The sequence below is a fragment of the Oryctolagus cuniculus genome, chromosome 3 (genome assembly GCF_051225735.1).
Source record: "Oryctolagus cuniculus isolate XC-2025 breed Fujian yellow rabbit chromosome 3, ASM5122573v1, whole genome shotgun sequence".
Taxonomy (NCBI): domain Eukaryota; kingdom Metazoa; phylum Chordata; class Mammalia; order Lagomorpha; family Leporidae; genus Oryctolagus; species Oryctolagus cuniculus.
Window position 1 is genome coordinate 172,344,117 of NC_142869.1, and position 22,783 is coordinate 172,366,899.

Here is a 22,783-nt window from a genome sequence, read left to right on the forward strand (position 1 = left end):
CAATCTATTTATCACTTGAAGAGATGCAATATAAAGGCAGTTTTGCTTTTAATTCTTACGTCATTCTTGAAGTGTGTTTTCTGTGCATTTTTATTTGTCTATATTTTTCTAGTTATACCAATGGAGAAATCAAAGATTCTGTGAGTTCAGGTAACTTTTAGGGAAAAACTGCCCTGGAAACCCTCCTAAAAGTATCAGTCACCTCTATACTGTTACTGACTATGGGGGAAGTTTGAATACAGAATGAAATGTGTGGTCTGTCTCAAACCCAAACTCATGCAGGGAAAAGCATAGGTCCCTCCTCACCTCTTTTGTCTTCATTTGTAGAGGCAGACCATTGGCCATTGTGCCCAGTGCAGGGAGGAGCCTGGACTGAAGTTTGTATCTGAATGTGGAGACAGGAACTTAGTTAAGTAAGCATCCATCACACCAGTAAGTACAGGGATAGAATTACAAGTTTTCATTGCCTGAAACACAGGCCCTTTCTCAGTTACCTTCTGATATCCTGTTCAAAAATATTGATACTTTAGAGCACTGTTAATTTTGAGAATGCTGCACTGACTTGATAAATAGAAAAATTGGATGTATTTACATGGCATCATCATGTGATGTTTTAATGCATGTATGTATTCTGTAAAGTCTAATCAGGATAAATATATTCCCCCCAAACATTTAACATTTCTTTATGGTGGAAAAACATCCAGAATCCTATCTTCTAAGTTTTTTTTTTTTATTTTATTTTCAGAGAGAAACATACAGTACATTATGAAGAGTCACCTTAAGGTATCTCCTATATAGTTACTACATGGTATGAAAAAAGAATTGTGGTAAACAGACACATTGTGGTTTGTGGGTGCAGAAGTGTGGTTGTAGAGAAAAGCCATCTGATTTCCAAGCCACAAAGTTGGACCTCAATCAGAAAGGAGAGAACACTCTTCTCACATTCATCTCTAGGTTGATAGCTGGTGAGAAAGGATTTTTTGCCAGAGAACAGACAACTTCTCAGACCGTGCTGTGACTTTTCCTGCCTGGTGGAAATTTATATCTCCGTCAGCAGAATAGCAGGCTTGGATGGAAGATTCCAGTCTGGAGTGTGCTGTGGTGTGGCTGCACTCCTATTGCATTCCACGCACCTGAAGAGTCAAGGCGTGACATGGCAAACACCAATGCTTGAGTGGTTTCCTTGACCAGATTTGATTCCAGGTCCTGCCACTTATTTTCAGGGTGCACTTTGTCAAGTGTTTGTCATTCCAACCCCCCCATTTCCTCATTTGTAAAATCAATATCAGTACCAGTTTGTGAGAATGATTATTGGGGTTCAATGGTTTGCCATGGGGGAAGTGACTAGCACCTTACCTGCCAAGTAGTTAACATCCGCTAAGTGTCATTTACCCACAAGTAGTCTGTGGATCCAGTGTCAGAAAGGGTCCTGTTTATTAAGGCAAGGCATCACTGCAGTTCGGCATCATGGGCTCCAAGAGAATAGGAAGCAGTTAGAAAATATGATCTCCCCTGCTCTTCTCTCTGCCAACTCATTTTTGTGAGTTCACTACCAGAGCCTTGGGGATGAAGCAGGCCAACCTCAGAGATGAGGACAATCCATCAAGCCGCACCAGTTCCTCTGCTTCTGTTTAATAGTACAGGCTGGTTGAAGAATTCTCCACACGGGCAGGGCTGGTTCTCTAGAGGCCAGAGCTCTTGGTGGAGCTTGTCAGGCTATCAGGCCATTGTATTTATCTTAAGAAAACCCAGGAAAGTCTGCTAATGTGGAAGGAGTCCATAACATCCCAGCATTGTTTTTGTGAAGGTGCGTACAGCTTTAAATTCTGTGTTGTCTAGACTAAATATCAACTCCTGTGGGTATATGTATGTGTGTGTATTTTCATGGTCAAGGTCTTCTATTTTATAAATAAGACATGTGCATTCTTTAAAAATTGAGACCAATTTAAAAATCCTCATCATGTACAGGTGCTTATTGCCTCTAGACATGGATGTGTTAAACAGATCATTCAATTCAATAAATTAAAAAATATGCAGTGTCCAGAATTCTTCTGCATATTTGACTACTACAGGCAGAGTTTTGGTGAACTTTTAAGTGGCAAATTATAATTCATGATCTATTTCAAATAAGGCATTTACATCCTAGTGACAAAAAAAATGCATGGATATCAAGCACAGGGTGTCAAGTCTGGCTAACAGGTGACAAGATGCAAAGGAAGCAATGGAAGATGAATGTGATTACTGATTTAAAGGCTGGAGGCATTTGCTGTTAAGCATGGAAAAATCATGTCCTGTGGAAGAGAAGAATCTATTTTATTAAGAAAATAATCACCAGATATAGCCTTTTAAAACTAAATGTCTCAGCCGGTGCCGCTGCTCACTAGGCTAATCCTCCACCTGCGGCACCGGCACCCCGGGTTCTAGTCCCGGTCGGGGCACCGGATTCTGTCCCGGCTGCCCCTCTTCCAGTCCAGCTCTCTGCTGTGGCCTGGGAAGGCAGTGGAGGATGGCCCAGGTGCTTGGGCCCTGCACCCACATGGGAGACCAGGAGGAAGCACCTGGCTCCTGGCTTCAGGTCGTAGCGGCCATTTGAGGCATAAGCCAACAGGAGGAAGACTTTTATCTCTGTCTCTTTCTCTCACTGTCCAACTCTGCCTGTCAAAAAAAAATAAATAAATGTCTCAATTGGTATCAGAAAGCACCTGGAGAAGGCCAAACATAGCTGCATGTGACTCCAAGAGCACAGATAATTTTTTTTTTAGATTTATTTTATTTATTTGAAAGAGTTACAGAGAGAGGTAGAGACAGAGAGAGGTCTTCCATCTGTTGGTTCACTCCCCAGATGGCCACAATGGCCAGAGCTGCACTGATCCAAAGTCAGGACCCAAGAGCTTCCTCTGGGTCTCCCATGTGGGTGCAGGGGCCCAAGGACTTGGGCCATCTCCCACTGCTATCCCAGGACATAGCAGAGAGCTGGATCGGAAAAGGAGCTGCCAGGACTAGAACCAGCGCCCATATGGGATGCCGGTGCTTCAAGGCAGAGCTTTAACCCACTGCACCACAGCGCTTGCCCCTAGCGCTGATAAATTTAAAATCTTTGCTCACTCCAAGATGCCGCCCCTGTCTGTCTCTCCAAATGGTTGTGTTCATGCTGTCAATGGAAAAACATGGCATACTGTTATTCCTTGGTCACTGTAGACCCACTCCTATTTCCCTTTTCTATCTATAACGTGCCTTGATTACCTGCCCACCCTCTCCCTTACCTACCAAGTCTCTTGCTCACATATTTAACTATTCTTCATGTCTTTGAAGGTATGCGGGTATTAGTCCACTAACATGTTTTTTGTTGGGAGATGTCTGAGGGTTTACAGATGTGTGCATATGTGCTTATTTATATGTGAGTGGACTTAAGAAATATCAGCCAAGGGTGAAATAATCATGCGAGTTTTGATTCCCTCGCCTCCCTTAACCTTGCATCCCTGGCCCTTGTCCAAATTGGGGGAAAAATAATCTCAATGCAGAAGTAGGTTTGTGTAGCTCCCAACTAGAAGATTCTGAACAAGGAACTTCCTCCCCACTGTTTTATCTAAAAAGCATGCAATGGAAAGAACAACATTAACAACAAAGCATCATCCAAGTTTTTATTTCAGTAGTTGTTTGAAGGACAGCGGGAAGCCCATGTCACAGTTGTCCCACTTCAGGTACTATAGCAGTAGAACTCAGAGAAAGCGTAACTGTTCACTACCTCTACCATGAAACAAAATGTCACAGACACCTGTTGGTGAGCTAGACCTTGAGAAGTCATTGCTCCTCTGCAGCTCCTATGAGTGGAAAGCTGCTTTCTCCACTCTGGGTTGTTACATCATGGCATTGGCATAAAACTTTTTAATTATGTCTTTAATTATGTGAGTACAAGAAGAATATTCAAATTTTTACACATCTTGAATGTTTCTAATAATCTAAAGAAACCTACTCTTATCCAAAATAACAGATAAAGAACAACACTATCTAAAATAAATTAAACTGAGTGCCTACTAGGAATTTTCATAAACTTTTCTTCTTAATAGTCATCTTCTTAGCTATTCAGCATTGTTCCGTTACCACTGAAAGAGCAGTTAAATGACTTTTCTTATCCTGTACAACTTATAAAGGGCAGAACAAAAATAATGAGTTGAATGGGTATATAAGTGAAATTCCTGTAGGTTTCTTCCATTCTTGGTACTAACATGTTGCAAGAATGAAAATCATTTTTCACCTTTTATTCTGAAGCCTAGACTACTTGGATTCAGGAGACAGCTCATTTTGGTAACAAATACAATAAAAAATTAATAATAAGTATTTAACAAAAGTATATTGATATTGACTCTTCTTCAGTCTCTTGAATGCATGATATTTCTGATTTATTCTCTTCTTAATTAATTTTTTCTCTTTTATTCCTATATAATCTCTTTTCTCTAACTCATTGGGTTAGAATTGCTTAAGTGAATGAAATTTGGGAAGTTTTCAGCCAAATTTGAGGAGAGCTTCAAAGATATTGAAATAAAATGACTAAGTTAGAAAAAGTAATTTCAGGAGTAAGTTCATTTTCCTCCACTGCCTATGAAGATTGTCAGTATAAGATGAAATTTTATGGATGATAAAAATTATGCTGATAATATATTGTCAATGTATAAAATAGTTCTAGAATTAAAGCCTAAATGCCACGTTTTTATCTAGTGTCTACTCTGTGACAGGTGCTATTCCTGGGCCCGTATATGGAGAAGGAAGACATAGTTCCTCTCTTTGGTAAGATAAGGTTTGATGACCTTAGCTTAGTGGGAGGATTAGAGATGTAATTGTTTAAATGTAAACGTATTACTACATTGTCATACAAGAAGCACTATGAAAGAGATTATGCAAGTATTTCGAAAAACAGAAAAATGGCTTCTAACTGAGATTCTGGGTCAGAAAAGTTTGCCTAGAGAAATGGGCATATGAAAGCGGTTTTGAAGAAACAAGTGATAGTTTGCTCCATGATGAGGGAAAGAAAAGAGGAAGTGAGCAACTGGATGATGCCCTGGTTCTTTCTCCCACAACTTACAGTTAGCATGACTTAGCTGTATCTGCTCTTTCTCAAAGCTATCTCTTTTAAAGACATGCACCATTTATTACTGTATTGTTCTCATTTTGTCAGTCTGTCAGAGAACTTAAAACACACAATTTTTCAAAGATTTAATCTAATTGTTTATGTCTGTCAAGCTAATTGAAATGGTGAAGTGGGTTCTGAATTCGTAATGTCTTTTCTTTTTTACCTTTTTAATTAAAAAAAGTTCTGCTAACATGAAGAATAAACCATTGTAACGAAGCTTTCTTAGTGAATATCCGTGACTTGTTTTATTGAAAAGACAATATTTGTAATGAACATGTCAACTATTAAAAACAGATGATTCATGTTAATCGAAAGAAATTTCTTCTCTTAAAATGATTAACCATTCTTCCTGAAGTTTATATAATACCATCCATTTGTTCATAAATTAATTTCTCACAAATACAATAAAATAAACTTAAACCCAATTCATTCCAAATGAAAAGGTACAAATTAGTCTATTCCAAACTAATGTGATATTGTTATATATATATATATACACACACATATTATATACACACACACACACACACATATATATATATATAAACTTTTATTGTTTAACAGGATTTAAATTTACAATCTTTATGATGCAGAACCAGCAAAGAACATTTGGAGCAACTTTATCTGGTCAAATACCAAAATATGTATAATTAGATGCTAAATATCCATATGAATGAGGAGTCTGGAATAGGAAAAGGGGAAAAAAGCAAACTAAACAGTAATTGGTCCTTGTGGCTGTAGATGTCCAGATCTTAAGAGATACGCTCAATGGATCCTCATTACTATTGAAACACCTTACACATTTAGCCTAACAGGAATTGGGTCTTTGTCCAAGTTCTACCACCAGCTTCATGTAGAAAATTGGGTGGGACATTCTTTCCTGTAACTTAATTCGGTATGCTGTTAAGTCTTTTACTGTATAAATGCATTTAATTATGAGCTGCATCTCTCATAAAGTGCTAAGCTGCTATCTGGAAGTTAGCCATGGAACCTAGGAGAAGTAATCAGTCTTCCAAGATAGTGAAAATTATCCTTATACCTTACAAATGCACAGAAATGGCACATATATTTGTATTTGCATCCCGAGTTTGTGGTACTAGATGCAAAGTACACTGTGCTATCCTATATCTATTTTTCTTTTTTTTCTTTTATTTCTTTTATTTATTTGACAGGTAGAGTTATAGACAGTGAGAGAGAGAGAGAGACAGAGAGAAAGGTCTTCTTTCCATTGGTTCACTCCCCAAATGGCCGCTACAGCTGACATGCTGCGCTGATCCAAAGCCAGGACAGAGTCAGAGACCTTCCATTTGCTGGTTTATTCCTCAAATGCCAGTGACAGCCAGGGCTAGGCCAGGATAAAGCCAGGAGTCTGGAACTCAATCCAGCTCTCCCAAGTCAGTGGCAAGGACCCACATACTTGAACTATCACTGCTGCTTCCCAGGGTTTGCATTAGCAGGGAGCTGGAATCAAAAACAGAGGTGGGACTCTATCTCAGGCTCTCCAGTGCCACACGGATCCCAGCAGGCACCCTAACTACTGTATCTAGCTGCTTTAGCCATTTTGGTAAACAGTTTGCCAAATATAAACTTTCCTTATAACTCATTAATTCTATGCTGATTATACTCAATAAAAATAAGAAATATTAGTATCAAATTCTATATGCAAATTTTATAATGGCTCAGTTTTTTTAACTTTTTGTTTCAGAATAATTTTAAATTTACATTTCAAAAATTGTGAAGTAGAAATACAAGTTCCCATACACTCCATTTCCCTTATTAACATCTCAAGTTAGTAGATTTGTCACAATTAATGAACCACAACCAAATTTCCTTTTTTTTAATCCAAACTCCTTTATCCTTCCTTCCTTTCCACCCATCTCAGACTGTAGTGATTAGTATTCTGTGTTCAAATGGTTACTTTTTATTTATAGTAAAAAATCTGACAATATTCCACCTGTGCAACATGTGGATAAATCTACCCCCCGTCTCTCTTCCTCTTCCATTTATCTCATATGTATATATGTATGTATGTATGTATCTACTATCATGTATAAGTAATACAGCAATGAGAATATACAAATTATGGTTACAAGCCAAATGTTGGTGAATCTAAATTGCAATAAGCTAAATGAAGACTATCTACTTGAAAGGTGATACGTTATGCAAGCCCATTTAGGGGACATTCTGGGAAAGGTAAATGGCTTAGTGGTTTCTAAGAGGTAGGGATAAGAGAATTGGGTAACTAGGGATAAGAGAAGTGGGTAACTATAAAGGAATTTCAGGGAGGTGGTGATACTACTACTCTAAGTCTTTACTGTGGTGATTGTTGGATGAATCTGCACTTGTCAAAACTCATAGGGGTTATACTAATGGGTGAGTTTTGCTGTGTATAAATTAGGACTCAAGAAATCAAAATTTATAATGTGAAATAAGCAGCAAAAACAAGTCAATTAGTTATAAACAGAATAACTTCAAAACAATTAACTAAATAATTTATAATGTGAAATTAGCAGCAAAAACAAGTCAATTAGTTATAAACAGAATAACTTCAAAACAATTAACTAAATGATAATTCCCCAAAGAATTATCCTGAGAGAATAACTTATTTACCATACCATTAACATGTCTGTAGTTTAAGAGGTTGCTGTTAGACTGGTGTTATGGGCACAGCGTTAAGCTGCTGCATGCAACACTGGCATCCCATTTTAGAGTGCCCATTTGCGTCCTGTGTGCTCTGCTTCCAAACCAGCTTCCTGCTAATGCCCTGGGAAAGCAGTGAAACATGGCCCAAGAACTTGAGAGAGACCCCAATGTGGAGAGACCCCCATGCAGTTCCAGGCTCCTGGCTTCACCCTGCACCTGTCATGGCTGTTGCAGCCATTTGAGGAGTAAAATTCTCTTTCTCTTTGTCACATTGCCTTTCAAATAAATTTTCCAAAAATCTTTAAAAAGAAAGACATTGCTGTTAATAATTGACCTTCCTCTACAGAAAGAAATGATATAAAAAGTAACAACACAATTAGCAATGTTAACAAATACATATGTATAAATAGCACTTTCAGCTGAGTTAATGGAATAGGAGTCAATAAGGTAACTATGTATTGGAGTTGTAGGCAGAGTATTGGGAAACCAGCAAGGGAAGAGAGAGTTTCCAGGAGCCAGCTGTAGCGTAGAACATCTCTGAGTGTAAAGAAGTGAGTGAAGAGAGATGTCTCTGAACCACAGGAAGATGCTGCTACACAATAGCTGTAGAACACTTTGCTGTGACAGAAGCCATGGCTCTTAGGGGAGAAACGTGGCCACTGCCAGTATCAGGCCTCCAGTGAGGGAGAATCAGGATTCTGCATTCTGCCATTAACTCTGTTCTTGATGCATTCTGAAAATGTCAGCCTCCTTTGGCACAGAGGATTAGGAAAAAAAAAAAAAGTGGGGTAGAGGATTAAACAAAAAGAAGTGGGCTAAATGATAAGGAAGATTAGAGATTTCCAAGTCTAGGTGGGCAGATAGAGATTATATAATATAAGAAAACCACATCCAACAAGTAGGCAATACATTCTTTATCAACATGGAACTTTATAAATGTGTTCCATGATAGGCTTTGAAGCAAGTCTCCATAAGTTTCAAAAAATTAGTCTTACATAGAACCTATTTCACTACTATAATACAATTAAATTAGCAAAGATAAGGATTAAAACCTTCTAAAGAATTCAAAATTTATTTAGTTATTTAAGATTCACTTATTTATTTGAAGGTCAGAGTTACACAGAGAGCGAAGGAGAGGTAGAGAGAGAGAGAGAGAGAGAGGGAGAGAATCTTCCATTTGATGGCTCACTCCCTAGTTGGCTGCAATGGCTAGAGCTGTGCCTATTTAAAGCCACGAGCCAGGAGCTTCTTCCAGGTCTCCCACATGGGTGCAGAGGCCCAAGGCCTTGCGCCATCTCCTACTGCTTTCCCAGGCCATAACAGAGAGCTGGATCAGAAGTGGAGCAGCCAGGACTCGAAAAGGCACCCATATGGGATGTGATTTTACATGCTATGCCACAGTGCAGGCCCCAGAATTCAAAATTTAAAAATATTCCGCTAAGTAATTCACAAAGAAGACATCATTATGGATTCTTAATAATTTTTAAAGATCTATTTATTTATTGGAAAGGCAGAGTCACAGAGAGGCAGAGGCAGAGAGAGAGAGAGAGAAAGAGAGAGAGATATCTTCCATCCACTGGTTCACTTCCCAAATGGCTGCAACAGCCAGAGTTGAGACAATCCGAAGCCAGGACCCAGGAGTTTTTTCTGGGTCTCCCACATGGGTACAGAGGTCCAAGGACTTGGGTCATCTTCTACTGCTTTCCCAGGCCATAGCAGAGAGCTGGATTGGAAGTGGGGCAGCTGGGATTCGAACCAGTGTCCATATGGAATGCTGGCACTGCAAGAGGTGGCTTCACCTGCTACCCACAGCACCGGCCCCTTTCTTAATAATTTTTAAATGAATTATGTTCATAATGCTAAGCAATCCAAACATGTAGGATGAGGCTAAAATAATAGGATTTTATAGAATGAACAGTAGAAATGGTAAAATTGATGAGTTAATTGTCCAATTCAAAAACTTAGAATTAATCCAGTGAAAGTAGGGGGAAGAAAATTAATAAATTTAGACAGAATTACAGAAAGATTATAACAAAACTAAACAAAAGTTGACAAAGTACAATGTATCTTCTATGATAAAGTGAAAGAAAAAATGTTAGTGGAATTTCTCCTCATTTTTAGGGTATCCTTCTATGTGCTGGGTGATAAACTCACCCCACAGCTCATAGCTTTGTCTAGTGCATTTGAAAGGAGTAGCTGGCCACAGTTATCCAGTGTCTCCCTGTTACTCTCTGAATTTTATCATAGGCACATGGATACATGGGGTTCAAAGTGGGAAAGGAAATTATGAAGTTCTGAAGGTACTGAGAACTTAAGAAAGTTTCCGAATTCAAAATATTTAGTAAGCACAATTGCTATTACACAAATGCCTCTCAAGAAAACAAACAGTATGTATGTGGCAATCCCCTCCACCCTCTACCATTTACTGAAAATGTGTGCACCTATATCAGTGTCTTGATAGGCATTTTAAATTCACAGATCAGATTATAAATTACTTGAATGATGGCAAAACTAAATAAAGATGTTCTCTATTTGTGCACTTGTAGTCAATTATCATTGAGAATGCACCACGATTTTTGGCAATTCCAAATGCGGACTTCTGGGAGCATAATTTTGCCTGTGGTTTCTCTCCAGCCCCTGGGAATTTTGTATAATCTGGTAAGTGTAGTCAGCGTCATCACACTTGAAGATGTTCTGTTATTCATTTGGATTCCAGGGACAGGCATTAGGCAAGATGCTAAGGCACTGCTTGGAAAGCCTGCATCCCTTATAGGAGTGTTCCAGCCCCGCTCCTCTGCTGATTCCAGCAAGTGATGATTCCAAAAGCAGGTGATGGTCCAAATACTTGGGTCTCTGCCACCCACATGGGGGACACAGATTGAGTTCTTGGGTCGTAGCTTCAACCAGGTCCAGTCCGTCCTCACTGTTGTGAACACTTGGGCAGGGATCAGTGGATGAAAATCTCTGTTTGCCTCTCAAATAAAATGAAAATAAAAACAGAAATAAGTGACTTGAATTCTAAAATGAGAAAGATGTCTCATCAATCAATTTAACTTCCAAGGGCCCAAAGGAATCCTACCCATTTCTGGGGCGGATAGTACAGGTTGAAGTCATGGAAGAGAATAAATTGCTTGTTGTGCCTTATTGCATTCCAAGAAAACTTTTATGGAATTCAGATGTATTACTTTATTTTTTTAAGATTTATTTATTTATTTGAAAGCCAGAGTTACACAGAGAGAGAATAGGCAGGGGGAGAGAGAGAGAGAGAGAGGAGAGAGGTCTTCCATCCATTGGTTCACTCCTCAAATGGCTGCAATGGCTGGAGCTGTGCCAATCCAAAGCCAGGAGCCAGGAGCTTCTTCCGTGTCTCCCATGTGGGTGCAGGGGCCCAAGGACCTGGGCCATCATCTACTGCTTTCCCAGGCCATAGCAGAGAGCTGGATCATAAGTGGAGCACCCGGGTCTCAAACTGGCGCCCATATGGGATGACAGTACTTCAGGGCAGGGTGTTAACCTGCTGTACCACAGAGCCAGCCCCTAGATTTATATCTTTAAAAAAATATTCACATCAAATTCTTGAGTTGGATGACGGGGCCCTTGACACTTTGCAAATTAAGTATCTGTGAGACACAGAAGTTAAAAAAAAAAAAAAAAACTTCATGGTCACACAACTGTTGGATAATGCCCACCAGATTCAAACCCAGGAAATCTGATCCATAATGTGTACTTTTCCCCCACTACATTTGAACACCTACACAAACACAACTAGGCTTTGAATTGAGCAGAAGGAAGAAATTTGGGTGGGCTTAAATTTCTTTGACCTATTATAATACAGAAAGATAATATAATTTAACTATGGATCTATACGTCTTTTGATCGTTGGGCTTTGACTTACAAGGGGACTTAATAATTGAATCTGCCCCACCCCCATCCAACACATACAACCAGGAACTCTGAGAATTGTAGGGGATTTATATTTGCATCAAAAACATCTCTATGTTGCTGGAATTTCTATTATTTTGCCTTTATGTAACTTATTATTGAAATCATTTATGATGTCATTTGAGCTGATCAAGGGCTTCTTGAAAGGTGGCTGCCATAACGTGAGAAGGGAAAAAGAATAAGGAATGACTTTTCAGCCTTGGGTACAAAGTGGCCTTGAGAATGATTTAATTAATGCATTGTCTTTGACCCATATCCAAGAGGTAAAACAAATGAGCAGCTGTTAAATGTAGAGTCTCATCATGATGGATTCCTGGGATAGATCTTTTCCCAAGAGGGAGGTATCACATCACAGCCGACCAGAACTTTTATGGTTAAGCCAGTGAGTTAAGAGACAAGAACCTGAGGAATATTGGAGGTGGTGGTGTTTCTTCCTTCTCATGCTTACCTCCTCGTGAATACAAACCATTTGGTGAAATCCCCTCGGCTTTTTTCTACCTATTCATTCCGCTCAACAGGATCTGATCTGTAGAAGAAAGCAGGTTTGTGTAGCCAGTGTGTTCTTTGCTGTGTAAGAAGCCAGCTGCCTGAGGGTGGTACAGATTATGTTTTGGGTCCATACAAATAGCTTCACCTCAGGGTTAGAGTTGCCTCCTGTTCTGTGCTTCCAAGTGGGGAAATCTGTTTCATTCTAGGCTCAGTAATATGAAATCTACTCTCTTGTCAATAAAAGAAGCATTTAATATCATCATTAACATTTCACAATTTTAGTGTTTTTTTTTTTTGTCTTACTTTTTGAAATGGTTTAGAAGTAAGGCAAGGAAAAAGAGTGAAGATTTATTATTTTTTTGTATTTTTTACCAAATACCCCAACAATGGACAAACTATTGCTGGGATTGATATAGGGAGAAAAAAAAGAACTGGAAGCAGGGGAGAGAGAAAGAGAGAAAGAGAGAGATAGAGATTGTCACTCCCCGTCTTCGTGGAGGAACAACACAGGACCCTGCGCTGTTCTTTCGTCTGCTCGGCCCTCCCGGGTTTGCTGCTGGTTCTTCCCGGGTTGGCTACTGTCCCTTCCACCTCCGTGGAAGGGCGGTTCCCCCTGGCCACTTTCCCCACTTCCGCAGGGGAGTGGCACACCGCCGGCCGGCTCTCTCGGGGGCTGCACAGGTGTTCCCCTTAGATGTTCCCCTTAGATGTTCCCCTTAGATGTTCCTGGTGCATGCCGTCTCTCTCCTCCTTTATAGTCCTCTTCCACCAATCCCAACTCGGCTGCCCACACGCCGAGTACGCTGCTCTCCTCCAATCAGGAGCAGGTCCCACAGTTTATTGGTTGAACTGGAGGCAGCTGTGTAGAAGCTGTTTCCCTTCTCAGCACCATATTGTGGGAAAGCAGATGCATAGAATAAGTCTTAATTCCAGTAACTTAGTCTAGTCCGAGTTGCTCCCCACAGAGATAGAGGGAGAGAGAGAGTTAGAGTTAGTTTATAAGGGGACTGAACTAGTGTGATGATGATTTATGCCAAATAATATCAGAAAACCCCAGGAATGAGAGGTTTTTGAGAGATCTTAATGTGAGGGTGCAGGGTGGAGCTTGAGGACATGAGACAGTGGAAGTAGAATTGCCTGAGTGTTTACATAAAATACATAGCTGACTAATATCTCCACTCTGAAGTTACTGGAGGAGTGAAAGTTGAGAAAGAATTAGGTTTGTGGGCACTAGGTACACACGAGATCAGTGATAACATGCTGAAAACGGGATAAAACGAAAGCCTCCTTCAAATGCAGCGCCTCACTGCCTTCTGTTCTATGTTGATTCAGAAAATTCTGGTACCTGGCCTCATTTCTCTGAAGTAAGAAGTGGGGTATGTTGTTTCTGAAGAAACTGATCAGCAGAAGAGAGTCATCAAAATAAATCCCTCAACTGAGGGTTCTGCAATTAAGTGGCCTGTAAAGATTATCCTGCAAAAGGTCAAGCGTTGAAAGATCTTCCAAATCACTTTCTGTGAATTCTAGGAAATAGAAACAGACAGCTTGGAATCACCAGGTACTTTAGTCACATTCAAAACATGAAAACAGAAAGATCAAGCAAGAAGTAGGAAAAAGGAAGTAGGAGGGAAAGTCTCCTGTCTCCTGTCAGAGTTCGAGTCTCAGCTCTGATGGCCCAAGTATTTGCGTCCTTGCCACCCATGTGGGAAACCTGGATTGAGTTCCAGTCCCCTGGCTTTGACCTGGCCCAGCCCTGGCTCTTGCAGGCATTTGGGGAGTGAACAAGCAGATGGGAAATGTCTCTGTCTTTCTGTGTCTGTTATCTTTCACATATATGCAAATAAATTAAAAATTTGGGGAAAAACCCCATTAAGTGCCCAATCTCATGACATGAGAACAGACAAGTAGCAACACGCGTTACTATAAAATTTTAAGAGGATGAGAGATTATCAAAGTGTTCATCAAAAAAAACCTCATTGCATGAAAAGCACTAAATAAAAGAGCAAACTTTTACATAGTACTATAGAATATAATAAAATGAGGCTTTCAATCTAAAAGACAAATTAATCCTCAGTCAAGATATTAGTCAACTGCAAAATCTCAAAAACAGTGTGCTTCCTAAGCAAACTTCCTGGAAGCAATGGTTGTAAATCATATGGAAGAGCTTGATGAGTAAATCAGGGAGTGGGGGCTTGGACACCAAAGACAAGAGAGAGGGCTTTGCATGGTGGTGAAGAGAGGCCTGCACTGAAGAGCTGTGCAAACAGCTGTGACAACGGCCTTGAGAAAATCCAGTTCAGAGCTGTCTAAGATTAGGCACTGCAGAACTTGTGTTTCTAAAGAAAAAGTCCATTTCAGAGAACAACTGATGCATCGGAATATAACCAGAAAAGATGTGGAACCTCAAAATATACCCGAAAATATCCAGACAAGGATTTTGAATTTCCACTGACTTCCTTATCTCCCCGACTCAGGCAGTTTTGTTTAATGTCCTGGGTTTCTACCATCTTTGTCACGATCTAATGAGCAGAGCCTTTCCTTACTCCTCCTCCCATTCCTCACTCTGCATCACAAATTATCTGTGCTCATCATTATCTGCTATTTGGCAGGAAAAAAAAACTCAGAAAGAATGAGGGGGAAAAAATTCCTGTTAAGAACTAGCTAGCTAACAAGGTACTGGGACCAATGCTATAGTAGCATAATTAGCTTTAACATTAAGAACCTTCAGAAAACCTGCACAGAAGGAATTGCCTACTGATATTCAAGCTGCCCAGGACTAACATGATAAACAAAAAATAATGAGGGCATTGCGTACCTCCAAAATCATGAACATGTGTGACTGCATGCTGTACGTATCTGCATATAGACGGCTTTTCTTATGGGGAGATACATCAGTCTCTCAAAGGAATCATCCGATTAACGCCTGGAATAGCTTCCTGGCCATCTGTCCCAAGGTTGAAGTGGGATCACACACCACAGATGAGAACACCAAAGGGCAAGGATGTGTTTATTTGCTCTGCCCTCCAGCACACTGAATGCTGTGCGGGGAGATATTTCCTCTGCATCCAAGGAGACAGACTCACCAGGCTCATTTTATGTCATCTGTCCTTCTCTGACAGGAGCCCCAGAACTGCTCAGTTTTCACAAAGAATTATTCATCATACTGTTTTTTTTTATTATTTTCACATAATCCAATACTTGGTTATTGAGTCTTTTCTCTACTCACCGTATTTTTCATAGAACAATGTTGTTTTTTCATGACTGTCACATGCTCTTAGACACAGAAGGTGCATTTGGATCCCTGTTTCTCTTTATGTGACATCCTGCGTTAGTGGTCCTGATTTTTCCTTGAGCACTCTCAGTTTATCTTTCCATCTCAATGTGGATATCTACAACCTAGCATTTTTGTCACCTTCCTAGGAGGCTTACAGCCTCAAAAAGGGATGATATATGATCCACCCACACAACTTCCAGTTGAGTGAGACTATCTATTTTGTGGTGTGAAAAGTCAACATCTGGTTACTACAAATTAAGGCTACCTATAAAACTTTTGTCATAGAGCTGGAAGTCTAAGGGCCAATGAAACTCACTTGATTCCTGGGGGTCAGAACTAAGTGACATGTTATCTTTATTTGAATTCTGCCTTCTTCCAGATGCAGGATAGTATCACGCAGATGTTACATGACACATTTCTCTGTGAAGCAAAGACAAAATGACTATTAGTCCAAGTAGATGCAGATCCTTGTGTTCACGCGGCTCCAGCATTGTGTCAATTACTGCTAATAATATGCTATAGGTTCACATGGAAACCTCCGGATCACTGCCATCCTGTTCACCTGTCACAGGTTTCAAGGTGCGCTCAGGAAGATACAACCTAGGCCCCTCTCCTACGTGTGACTGAGGAAAGAAGGCAGTGCCCGGCGTGCCGTTTTCACTCTTTATTTCTTCAGCTTCAGACTCCGCAATCTGTTACTACCTACTTGTGAAAAATCCAGAATTTCTCCCATTTGTTCTGCATTACTGTGCTCTTTTCATCACTCCATTCTGAAGCAGTGCCTAGACATTTTCACCAAATTCCTTTATTTTATAAAGTAATGTTACATTTGCAGAGAGCAAAATAAGGTTAAATCAAACTTAAAGAGTGAGATCTTTCAAACCCATTCTATTTTGCTTGCCAAGATGTTTGTCCTAGGGAGACAAACCTCTCCTTTTCTCATTTCCTATCTTCATTTCTCTTCTTGGAGGAAACCACTGGATTTCCAGGAGTAGTTCATCAGCAGCTCAGACATTCCATGTGACTCTGGGTGAGTTGTAGGCTGCTTTGCTAAATCTCCATAGTTTCTGAAAAGGAAACAAATCTTTTTAAATTTGTTAAAATATATTTATTTGGGAGGTTGGGGAGAGATATGTCAGATCTCCTTATCTTCTAGTTCATGCCCAAACTGCCCATAACAGCCTGAACAGGGCCAGGCCAAAAGCAAGAGTCCAGAACTCAATCCTGACGTATCATTTGGGTGGCATGGACCCAAGTATTTGAGCCATTACCTGCTGCCTCCCAAAGTATGCATTAACAGGGAGTTGGAAACAGGAGCAGATCCAGGACTCAGACTCAGGCAACCCATTATGGGACATGGGCATTCCAAGTGGCATCTTAATCAACTGCCTGTGATATTCATCACAAGAGCCCCTAGTTCATACGAATTCTGTACCTGGCTGCTGTGTCACCGGGTGAATATTCTCAGGATGTAGAATGCATAAAGAGTGTAAATGTTAGAACTTCCAGTAAGGTGATGGAGACTCAGAGCAAAACAGAAATGCACATAACATTACTGTGAATTCAACTTTGGAAGTTCATTGTCTCCTGGCATTTCAGAACTTAATGTCCTTAACTCAGGATAAAAGTGGGGTGGATCAGGTTGCTTTCATGAGATACAGATTTAATTCTCTGCTTCCTGTGATGTCTTCTCCACTCCTCTGCATATCCATTGTTTAGGAAATTTGAAAATCTTACTTCCTTAAAAGTCATATCTGAGCGGATAATGATTAAAAGTGAGCAAATTTATGTACCATCCCAGTTGCATAAGGCAATGCCCTTATCTCTCTGTATTGAAAAATGAACAGAGGTTGAAGACTGAGCCGTTAAATCAGTGAGGGGAAGGCGTCATCTGTACTTCAGGCACCAGAGCAGAAGAGAGAAAGTCATCTTTGGAAAGCTGGTCCTTATAAACAGTCAGTCTGACTTTAATTTACAGGAAGTGGAGTGACCCAAATCTCATGTGCAAAGAAAGTTTGATGTTTTCAGGCCTGCAGTGTTTAAGTGATTCCCCTCCTAGTCTCATGAGGAACCAAAAGGCTTCCCCTTTGTGGCTCTCATTTGCAGATTTGATCACTACTGGGATAAGTTATGTTAACTGAAGTGTCAGTTGCCAATTTTTTGCTAGAAAATTATTATGCTGCACTCTAGTCTGCTTCCAGCTTATTTGAGCTTTGGGACAACAGTGATGCCATTGAAAATCTCCATCCGCGTCTGAAAATCCCTGCACTTTCTGTGAATCAGTTCCTGAATTCTTCCTGCATCTGTTTTTGGCTCAACAAGGTGTTTCTGCAGAGAATTTTAAAGAAGCATTTCAGCCACTCACTAACTCACCCTTATGTTCCAGTCTCTCGAATTCACTGATCCATCACCTATCAAGTGGCCATCACCATGTGCCCTGTGTGCTTGACTGTGAGGCAGGGAACAGTGCATATGAAGAACGAGAAACTGAGAACTAGAAATAGAAACGATAGGAGAATAAAGACAATAAAGGCATAAACTTCAAATGAGAAGAATGATAGTGAGGTGACCTCAACAGCGGTGGGGTGATGACTGGGTTTTGCTAGCCTGGGTGATTAGAAGAACGCGTCACTGAAGCTCTGAGCTGTCGCTGCAATGAGAAGCAGCAGTCGTAGCAGGAGCAGCAGGATGTTCACTCCAGCCTGAGAAGAGTCAGTTGTTCCAGCGTGGCACCATTGATGTTTGGGGCCAGATAATGATTCCTTGTAGGTTGTGCCATGATGAAAGGGTGTTCAGCAGCATGCCCAAGATCTACCCAGTAGACACTGATGGGACCTCTACTCAAGTTCAATTGTGAAAACCAGAATGTCTCCAGACATTGCCAGATAGTCCATGGCAGGGTCAGGGGCAGGGGAAGGATTTCTCCCAGTTGGGAACCACCATGGTAGAAGCACCGTGAACTTCTGGGGCTCTGAATTGCAATGAGCTAAGGAGGTCTGTGAAAAGCTAGTGTGTCTGGGAGTGATTTCAGGTCGCAGTGGACAGGTGTTGGCAGGGGCCAAATCACAATAATTTACTGCAGGCTCTTGTCTGTATCTAAGATTTCACTCTAGGTACAATTGGAAGCTGTTAAAGGATTAATGTGTCAAATTTTAACATGGTTTGCACTTTAAGATCACTGTGGTTGCTATACGGGAAGCTGACAATATTTCGTTTTACAGACTTATTTGATTTAGTAGACTGGCTACCTCAGTTCAAAGCTAAAACTTATTTTAAATTTTTGTTAATAATTTTTGCTTTAGTTTTTTGAATTTAGATTTGCTGGGTGAGCACTATAGAGCTGTTGCATCCAAGGTACTATATAATTCATCTAAACAGGCATCAGAACACGTTGTCCTAGCCCAGCAAAGGCTTCTATACCATGATTAGAAATCAGTGCACCTTCAGTTTGATTATTACTCTAAATAAAACATGAAAACAAAAAAATGAATATAGCCATTTATCAATTACTTAATTACTATGTACTAATGAATAAAGAAGGCTCTCTGCTATTGCTTTAATACCCAATTAAGCTCTTGATTTCTTGGTTTCAATTGAGTAGTAGAACCCAATATATGTGGAATTTCAAAGTGATATGCTGAGATATGGTGAGAGAACTCTTGAATGACAAGGAAGGTAGAAACAGGTTAAGCAGTGAGAGGCTAAACTGTGGATTGTGCAGAATTGCTGTACATGCTATTAGGTTTATGTGGGGAGCAACTCGGACTAGACTAAGTTACTGGAATTAAGACTTATTCTATGCATCTGCTCTCCCACAACATGGCGCTGGGAGAGGAGGAAACAGCTTCTACACAGCTGCCTCTCGCCAACTTGAGTGATGACCTGCAGGAGCTGATCCTGCTCCTGATTGGAGGAGAACAGTGTACTCGGCGTGTGGGTAGCAGAGTTGGGATTGGTGGAAGAGGACTATAAAGGAGGAGAGAGACAACATGCACCGGGAACATCTAAGGGGAACACCTGAGGAACACCTGAGCAGCCCCCGAGAGAGCCGGCCGGCGGTGTGCCGCTCCCCCGCGGAAGTGGGGAAAGTGGCAGGGGGAACCGCCCTTCCACGGAGGTGGAAGGGACAGTAGCCAACTCGGGAAGGACTAGCAGCAAACCTGGGAAGGGCCGAGCAGACAAAAGAACAGCGCAGGGTCCTGTGTCGTTCCTCCACGAAGAGGGGGAGCGACAGGTTTACCCTATGAAGAATAAGGAAGGGTGCTCCCTTTTATAACAAAGCCCATGACCAGCTGCCTCAAGAAATTACCTTCTGCATTTGGAATGGTCAGCAAATGTCTAACACAGGTCAGGGTTATCTCTAAGAGAAACCTGGTGGTTATTGGCCTGAAGCATTGGGGGAGGGGTGAGAGAGAGAGAGAGAGAGAGAGAATGAATATGAAAGAATTTTGAATTTGCAATGTTGGTGAAAATTGTACACCCAGCAGACACCAAAGATAGCATCTTAAAGAATACGTATATTTCTCCTGTTAGTTTTCCTCAGGTCCAGACCTGGGCATTGAGCTCACTTGATATCTTCAAACATTACTTTTAATGTTTGGAATAGTTGTGGGGATTCCAGCATGAAAAGTAATGGACTCAAGATAAAACAAAAAGCTAAGTTGGGAGTGGCTGTCAGATGAGGAGGGTATGCAACCGTCTAGAGCAGCCCAGGGGAGGGCACTTAGCAGCACTAGTAAATTGTTGCTCTTCGCATCAAGGTGGTGACCTCTCCACCCTCAGTTCAGTACAAGATGAACCAGAAGCCCTGATTTGCAAGGAAGATGTAGCAGGAAAAGGAAGAGCTCAACAAGAAGAAGTATCTGAGTTAACCAAATTCAGTGGTCTGACAAAATAGAGGACCAACCCTTCTCATTAGCAGATAGCACATAAAGACTATACACTGTGAATAAGAGAGAGTTAATTCACTTTAAAAGATAGTGAAAAGAAAAACACATTTCATTTTATTGCATACTACTTATCATGCCTGTTCATCCTGGTTATGTCACCCAACTGTTATAAGAATTTTTTTTTTTTTGACAGGCAGAGTGGACAGTGAGAGAGAGAGACAGAGAGAGAAAGGTCTTCCTTTGCCGTTGGTTCACCCTCCAATGGCCGGCACGGCCAGCGCTGATCCGATGGCAGGAGCCAGGTACTTATCCTGGTCTCCCATGGGGTGCAGGGCTCAAGTACTTGGGCCATCCTCCACTGCACTCCCGGGCCACAGCAGAGAGCTGGGCTGGAAGAGGGGCAACCGGGACAGAATCTGGCGCCCCAACTGGGACTAGAACCCAGTGTGCCGGCGCCGCAAGGCGAAGGATTAGCCTAGTGAGCTGCGGCTCTGGTCATAAGTATTCTTTATTGTAGAATGCTCCCTCAGGATTGAGGGAAGCATCACTGTTGCTAACCTAGAACATTCATTATTCCAGTGGATGCAAGTTTTGTCTATTAAACTATTAAATTTAAATTATTTCTATGCTTTAAAATCACTCATTAATTTATTCTTTTAACACACACATAGAGTGGGTGCCTGATATTTGCTAAGCATTGTTAGTCAAACCTCACTACAGAAGCTAGGACCAAGGGAAGCAGACTTCGTGGCACAAAGATCATGGGAATCTAATATCATGAGGTCTACACTCCAGGGGACAGAGTAAAGAATTACACTCAGGGATGTGTACATTCTTCTACTGTTTGATGCTTCCTAAAAATTGAGATGCATACATATCCTTCTACCTTAATGAACAATGTAACAAACTAATGTTTCTTTCTTTACCTCTCTTATATACAGTCTACATGTCTAGTAGTCTTTTCCATTGCTTTCTCTTTAGGCCATTTTCTTTTCTAGAAAAGTTAACAGTGTTACTCCTTATGTGTTCACTACTCTCCGACTTACTCTATTAGACTGCAAGCTTCACAAGGATAGATGTTTACAATGCACTACCAATTTTGATTCAGTAGATCTGTATGTAACCTGCATTTTTATTATTGGTTCCTATGTTTCCTGGATTGTTTTGTCTGCTGTATTTCACAAGCAATAGTGTAGAAAGACCAGGCTTATGAGGTGAGGTATTTCAGGATTAGTCATAGGTCTGTGCCTCCAAATTCCACATCATGATTCTCAGCTCAGCAATGTGCATGGTTATGAGCTCTGAGAGACTGCTTCCTTTAAGAGCTCTATGAACCTCTGGGTCAGAGTTCCTCAATGTTGGCAGTCTGATTTGGGGGACCATATATTTCTCTGTGGTAGGGATTGGGGGATGGAGTCCTATGCATTGTGGAATGTTTAGCAGTGTTCCTCCCCAGTGGCTGTCGAAGGGAATCCTGCATGCCCCAGGTGTGATGACCAAAATTTTCTCCAAATGTTGTCCAGTAAGTCCTGTGGAACAAAATCTCCCCTAGTTGAGAACCCTTGCTCTCACCTCTATACTAATTCTTCTCTCTATTCCCATTACTAAGAAGACCAAGAGAGGGACTCCTTGAAGAGAAACATACTATTCAAGGTACAGTCTAGAAGGAAGACATAGGCAATAGCAAAGGCCACAAAACAATGTGGATTGAGTTGAGTCCATTCCCCAAATACTCATGTTTTGCAGTTATAATCTTCACCCCTTCAAGCTATAGTTAAAGTCAAATCTGATGAAAGTGGTCCCTAAACCCATTGACTGGCATGGCTTAAACAGAAGGAGATGGAGACACAGATATAAAAATATAGACACGCAGAGAAGGGAAATAGCCAGGGGAAGAAGGAGGCAGAAATTGGAGGCTTGCCAAGGAATGCAACCAGCAGATTGTGGTCAGAATCTTGGAACACATGTCCATCTCAGGCCCTTAAGGAGGGAGAGTAGCCCCAACTATACCTTAATTTTCAGAGTTTCAGCCTATGTGAGAAAACAGGTTTCTGGAATTATAAGACATTCAGTTTGTGATCATTTGTTACAGCAGTCCTAGGAAGCTTACAGACATGGTAAACAAAGCACAGAGAAGGGGACAGAGAGAAGAGATGAGGAGAGAGAAAATAATGAGTGTGGATGAGTGTGGGCTATACCACCTTCCTTTTAAATGTCAAATATAAGTTGTAAGATTATTTATCTGTAAAATCATGACTGTTCTATGAAATGCAGATCAGGAAACAGATCAATTCACAATTTAGTAAGCAGAAAATAAGTGCCGAGACTAAACCAACAAGAGCAGTAACACTTAAACTTTTTAAAATAATATATAAATTGTTAAATATTCAAAATACAATCCAAATAAAAAAAAACAGT

General features: G+C 40.7%; 1 long non-coding RNA gene across 13 annotated transcripts in view; it reads left to right on the top strand.

The window, feature by feature from the left end:
- LOC149127602 (uncharacterized) overlaps window positions 1-22,783 on the top strand; it is a 330,118-nt gene that overhangs the window by 220,732 nt on the left and 86,603 nt on the right. For 4 of the 13 annotated variants that reach the window (XR_016231122.1, XR_016231107.1, XR_016231121.1 and 1 more), the window contains one exon: window positions 746-2,044. The exons of 3 other annotated variants lie outside the window; for them this stretch is intronic. This is a non-coding gene — a long non-coding RNA (uncharacterized LOC149127602). Of the gene's footprint in view, window positions 1-327; window positions 433-745; window positions 2,045-22,783 lie in introns of those variants that run through there. 6 more of the 13 variants (XR_016231112.1, XR_016231114.1, XR_016231116.1 and 3 more) reach the window with 2 other exon arrangements.